At 42.8% G+C, this 6,196-nt stretch overlaps 1 pseudogene; it reads right to left on the bottom strand.

Moving 5' to 3' along the window:
- Positions 1-644: 644 nt before the first annotated feature.
- LOC132426238 (uncharacterized protein C2orf78-like) lies at positions 645-5,401 on the bottom strand (annotated as a pseudogene).
- Between the last annotated feature and the right edge of the window lie 795 nt (positions 5,402-6,196).

The raw sequence follows: 6,196 nt of genomic DNA, 5'->3' as shown, positions 1-6,196 counted from the left end.
ATAACTCTGAGCCCTAGCCACCTCTCTGGTAGATTTCCCTATCCCCCCACTATAATCACGCCTGGATATGGCAACTCAAACCTTTCAGAGATGTGTCCTGAACCTCTTGTTTTCTTAAATACCTATCTGGTGGTTGTGAGACTTAAGGCCAACCTCCCCAAGAGACTTTTTCTATTTCTCCTAGTAAACCTAGAGTCACCTTCTGTCATCTTCAACTCTACTCAAATTTGGTTCTTTCAACCCTGACCTCTGACCCTGCTTTTTACTTCTGCCATTTCATCCTCACTCCTGCTTCCTTTCATAAATCCATAAATCTCTTTTGGCCTTCCTAGCCCTGGGCCAAGTTCCTTCCTCTTTCCTCAGTTTTTACCCCTTTCCTTCATTCTCCCATCCAACTTTCAGTCCTTCCTTTCTCATGCAGACTTTGATTCCAACCCCATCAAAAGCAAAACAAAACAAAACAAAAAAACACGCCGCAGTTAGCAGCATCTCAGAATTCAAAAGGTTTATTACTCATCTATTAATTCTGTTTCTTTTTTGTATTCAGGTTTATTGTTTTAAAATATAAATAAACTTATGCCTGTCTTATCTACATATGGAAGAAGAGCTGGTCCCCAAGGTGGCACCAACAATCCTAGCAGCTGTTACTTTACATATCCGTAGTAGTCAGCAATTTCCATTTCTTTTTGCCTCTCAATGAAAAATTGCACTTTCCCCAAAGAGGTGTATTTGGCAGCATTCTCACGTTGTTGTTGGGCCCGCCTCTTCATGGCCTCCCGCTCGGGCCTCTGCTGTAGTTCGATGGGCTTTGACATTACTGGCTCAGGAACATTGGGTTCCCTCCACGGAACTGGTTTCTTGCTGAAGTCTTGGAGTAGAAATGGGGTTTGGAGCTTGGCTGGGGACTGGCGCTTAGTCACAGCAGGGGGGACAGGCTCCCACTGGAGAGAAGTGCATGATGAAGTTTTGTAGGGTGCAGGCCTAGGAGCAGCAGACGGAGGGACACTAGGCTGGGTATGGTCGGTCCAACCTGGTTGGGTTGGGTTGGTCACAGTTGGCTGAGCTGGTTTGGCAGGACCTGGCAAAGAGGCAGGAGCTGGCTGGGAAGAACTGACTGCAGCAGGTTGAGCTGAGTCAGTAGAGGCAGGGTGGGCACGGTCAGCAACAGCAGGCCGATGTGAGGCCGGAGACTGTGGCCTCCGAGGAGCAGGTCGAGCTTGAGGCTTGTCCCAGGCAGAAAAAGGCAGAGGTATCAACTTGACGTTCCCAGGAGGCAGCAGCTCATACTGGGATGGAGATGGACCCTCTTTTTCAGCACTGCTGTCTGGGTTCTGGGCTTCGCCTTGAGTTTTCTCAGGGCCCTTACCCTCACGTGGGGTATTCCGCCATGGCTGGATAGCTGAGGGTGGCTGGGGGTCTTTAGGGTTGCTTGAATTTCCCAAGACCCGACAGGAGGAGAGCCCAGTTCTCTTATCATTCTTCTCCCCCAGTGCATGAAAAACCCGCACAGCCTCCAGCATGCGCACGCGTAGGGCGGTTCGAGGCTTTTTAAAGCTCTCTTGGATAGGCTCAGTTTGGTGTTCCTTTCGCTTCGTCTGGGGAATTGTTGGCTTCTCTCCTGCCTTGACTTTGCTCCCTGACTGCTTATTCTCTTCAGCCTTCTTTCTTCCTCTGGTCCTTTTGGTCTTTTCCTGCCCGTGGCTCTTCGTTTTGCTGATCTTCCTGGATGCAGCTTTCTGAGGTTTGCCTTTAGAACCCTTGGCCGTGTTCACAGGAGCCCTGTCACTGACTGCAGCATTGCATAGAGCCACTTCTCCCGCTATCAGGCACTCTGGATTCTTTGGCTGGATTTTGGCCTTGGGAGCAGCATTGATAGGCTCAGAAGCTTTATGTTTGTTCTTTCTGGGTTGATCAGAGGGAGCCTTTATGACACTTGGCTTTTCCCGCACCTGATTCCCCTTAATGGCTCTGTTGTCTTTGGCTTTGATCACGTTGGGACCTTTGGATATAGAGGGACCATGTTATTGGGGTCTGCAGTTTTATCATACTGGGCTGCCATAAACATGGAGGAAGCAGCTGTGTGCTGGTCAGTGACGGCCAGAGTAAAGTCTCCGAGTGAAGAAGAATTCTTTTCAGTGCTTCCTGTGATGTCCCAGTCAAGAACACCTGGATAGGAAGCAGCTGAAGTGGAGATCTGGCTCTGGTCAGTAACTCCAGATAACGTAGTTGTGCTAGACTGTTGGTGAAGGTAGGCACTACACGTGTGTCTGTGTCTGGAAGGAGGTACCTACCGGTAGCTGATGCCGAACCGACGGCAGGAGCAGAGACTCTGGAGAAGTTGCAGGCACTTCCTGTCAGGGAGGTTGCATTGCTCACCACAGGAAGAGAGTGCTGCAGAGAATTTAGAGCTCCAAGTAGAAATGGATTTTGGAAATTTTCTGTAAGAACAAGAGGGTAATGAAAACATCAGGGAGATTGATAAATTCTCACTATGTTTGAGGAACAGCATTATCTTAAGGTTCTTGCTATCAGGACACCTCTAATGTCAATACTTACTGAGAAACCAAAAATCAGACCGTTATGATGGTTGTAAGGACTGAGCAGTTTTACACTCTTCTGTATTAACTGCCTGTGCTGCCATATTGGGCACAGATGGGCAGAAGACCCAAGTGGTATGGCTCAGACATTGTTCTCTAGGCTGGAAGCAACCTTCTCCCTGCCCTATCTTTCCCTTCAGCCTGCACTAGTATTGACTTCTATGCTGTTTCCTAGACTGGAAGCATTTTAGAACTAGGAGGTCCTTAGAGAACTTTTATTTTCACAGTCTCATTTCATGAGGAAGGAAACTGAGGCTCAGAGAGGTCGGGTTGACTTGTTCAAGTTCTCTCATTATGTTAGTATCCTTACCAGGTTTCAGAACCTAAGTATCCTGACTTCCTTGCCAGGACGCTACTCTGAGCACGATACTGCCAGAAAGCAGGAGAAATAGAACTTACACTATAGGCAGTTTTTTTTTGTCCGTTAGAAAACAGTACGGCTGTCACCTTCGTGATCTTCAGTGTCTCACTTTGCTTGTGCAGTTCCCACGCTATTACCTAGAGTTCACATACAGCTCAGTCCAACTGGTAAATTTAAAGAGTCATTTTTACCCTCTTCAAGCCTGGTTTCTCATCCTACCTCAAAATGATTACCCGAAAGTGAATTTCTTAAGTGCTTTTGGAAAGAAAAATGTTATCTGATTACTTCAGATTACTCATCTGTAAAGTGGTTATAACACCACCACCAATAATAATAGCAGTAATAATTAATCCATGAATAAACTGGTATATTGTGTATGATTTATATGGAGGAAGATACAATAAGTTCTAGAAAGACAAAGAAAATTCATGAAAAACATATTACATAACGAAAAAGAAATACATAGTTATGAAAACTGGGGTATGTGGCAAGTATCAGAGCATAATGAGTTTACTAACAAATGACATTCTGTACCATACATGCAATGTTATGAAAGTGAATTTTTCCCACTGTATTTTAGTGAATACTGTTAACCCAAAAACACGATAGAAGGTGATTTTGAATGAATTCCTAGCCAATACATACAGACAGAGAAGATATATCAGTAAAAATGCCTAAAGAGCAACAAAATTCAATCAATGTGAATGTATAGGTAGCCACAATATATGCAGACAAGTATTTCAATGGCAAAATAATAAGTGTAAAAGAATTTCATTATTGTGCTCATTCATATTTTTACCCAGCAAGTAACAGGTATTCAGCCTGGTAGAAATATATGTTTCAAAGAATAGAAATATATAATAAGCAGAAAGGAAGCTTAAAAAGTATCAAGAAGGTTTTTGTATTTATCCTAGGACTTAGATTTTAATCATCTTCAACATCCAAGAAGATGACATCCCAAAACCTAAAAAAAACATCATCACTAGAATCCAATTTAAAAAGATTTTCAAATGTAAGAACATCGAAAGGACTCCGCAATATTGTTCTAGATAAATGTGGAATTTTTTTTTTTTGTCACGCCGCGTGGCCCTGGCAGTGAAAGCACCGAGTCCTAACCACTGGACTGCCAGCGAATTCCCTCAATGTGGAAATAGAGATGTGGGGCTTGACTTTTTCTTTTCCTTGTTAGGTAACTAAGATCTAAAAACGAACGATGGCTGTTGATCAATGTGCTCTCTGTGTTAGGAAGGAAAGAACTGTAAAGATGAAAAGCAACCTTGCCTTAGAAGCTACGTATCACACAGAGGAAATAGTGCTTCTGATTCAATCTCGAAGATATCATTTAAAGTGTTTAATTGGTAAAACGTCTACATAGTTTAAAAATTAGGAAGAATAAAACATTGAAAAGCAGACCCCTAGATAACCGCTTTGGTTTCTTGTATATAGGAAATGATTTCTAGGACATGATTTCTAGGACATATTTCTAAAATGTTTACATTCGTAACTGTCAAGTGCCAACTGTATTCAGAGAGGCAATAAAAGAAAAAAAACACTGAGTATGACTTTTCTGGTAAGCTGCTTTTCCTGGTGATACCCTCTTCTGTCCTTACTTTCCTCTTAGTCTGTTAAAATAAGGACTTGCTACAATCAACTTTGTTTTGCCCTGCTCTGAGCAGAATTCACTCTATGCTGTTTGTGCTTTAATTTAAAATCTTTGGTTCCCATCAACATTCCATTGCAAACTATGTTTTTCTTGAGAGCTCCTCCATTCTTCCCCTCTTCGTTCTTATATTTTTTCCTATGTCTTGGTTTCTGTTGGCCTGTGCTGATGAAAACAATCCTAAACTGCCTTACGTTTGACTCGGTGCCTCCCTATATAGCCCAGTACTCTCCATCCTCTCTCCCTATTTTCTCTTTTCAACTAGTCGAAATATTAGTGGAGGGAGACCATTAGAGATGAAACATCTTGCTATATATTGCTAGTTTTCTATGTCACCTGGCTTTTCTGTGTTTCTGTTGAAACACTCTTGAGAAGTCTCTGATTTCATTTTCTACATGGGTACCCTTTAAGGCTCAATATTAGAAAAGACAGGGATCAGAGTGATCAACCAATGTAGTATCCTAACGTAACCGATAAGGGAAAAATCAGGCTTTGTGAGACAGTCAGTGATTTGTCCAAAGTCACACAGATAGTAAATGCCAAAGTCAGAACTGAAATTAGGTCTCCAGACTTCTAGTTCAACACGTTACATTCCCTCATTATTCCATGCTATTTTGAATCTACTAGTAAATGTAGGGGCAAAATAAATCTAACGAAAAACTTTAAAAAGTTTCTTTTCTTACCTGACATGGTCAGAGAAGAAGAGAAAACATCAACTGCAGATAGAAGGGATGAGGAGGCAACAGCAGAGGATGTCTGAGTGGCTGCAGCTGAACGGCGCATGTGTCCAGTACAAAGGTCACTGGTTACTGCTCACTGGTCACTTATATGATATAGGAGAATGATGTCACAAAGCAGGCAGTGTCAAGGTATGAGACAGCCAATAGGGAGGTCCGATCCCCAACAGGAAGGCGGGGTTGGGTGGAGAGAGTGTAGGAGAGCTAAAACAACACCTGAATTTCTGAGCTCTGGGGAGGAAATCCTAGAAGACAGATTTACCTCCCCCAGGCTCTTACATTAGGGAAATCATTGCAACATTTCTCACAGACGTTCATTAATATAATTTACTAACAGTTACCTGTATCCTACACAGTATTATATTTTATGTATCATATACTTAGAGCTGTATATATCTTATGTAATTAATATCCTTAGGAAGGCAAGAGCCATCTAGTTTGAACTATTACGGTTGTTCTGAAATCGTATCTGTCGAATTAGTGAACTTATAGCAGCTTTTAAGGAGCCAAAGGAGGGATTAAGAAGCTCTTTTTGTAACTTGGTTAAAGCGTAGGGTGAAGTTTGTTGAGTGTACCTTGTGGAGAGTGTTGTGGTCCAAGGCTCTTCTCTTTTAGTTTCGTCTCCTTGACTCCTACCTTCCTTGGGCTGGGCCAGGCTGGGCCAGGGGTTGGACTTGCGACTTACATTTCTCTTCTGCTTTCTTTTTTCTTTCCATTATGGGCATTGTTTCTAGGACAAGCCTTGATCTTGCCATTCTTACCCTCATGGATGTTACTTCCTGTCACCTTGCAGCAGCAGGAGTCTTCTTTTCAGTGCTTGATGCTTCACAAAATAGACTCT

Source organism: Delphinus delphis, chromosome 5 (genome assembly GCF_949987515.2).
Source record: "Delphinus delphis chromosome 5, mDelDel1.2, whole genome shotgun sequence".
In the NCBI taxonomy this organism is placed as follows: Eukaryota; Metazoa; Chordata; class Mammalia; order Artiodactyla; family Delphinidae; genus Delphinus; species Delphinus delphis.
Note: the sequence above shows the minus strand (reverse complement) of the source record. Positions and strands in the feature narration are given on the sequence as shown.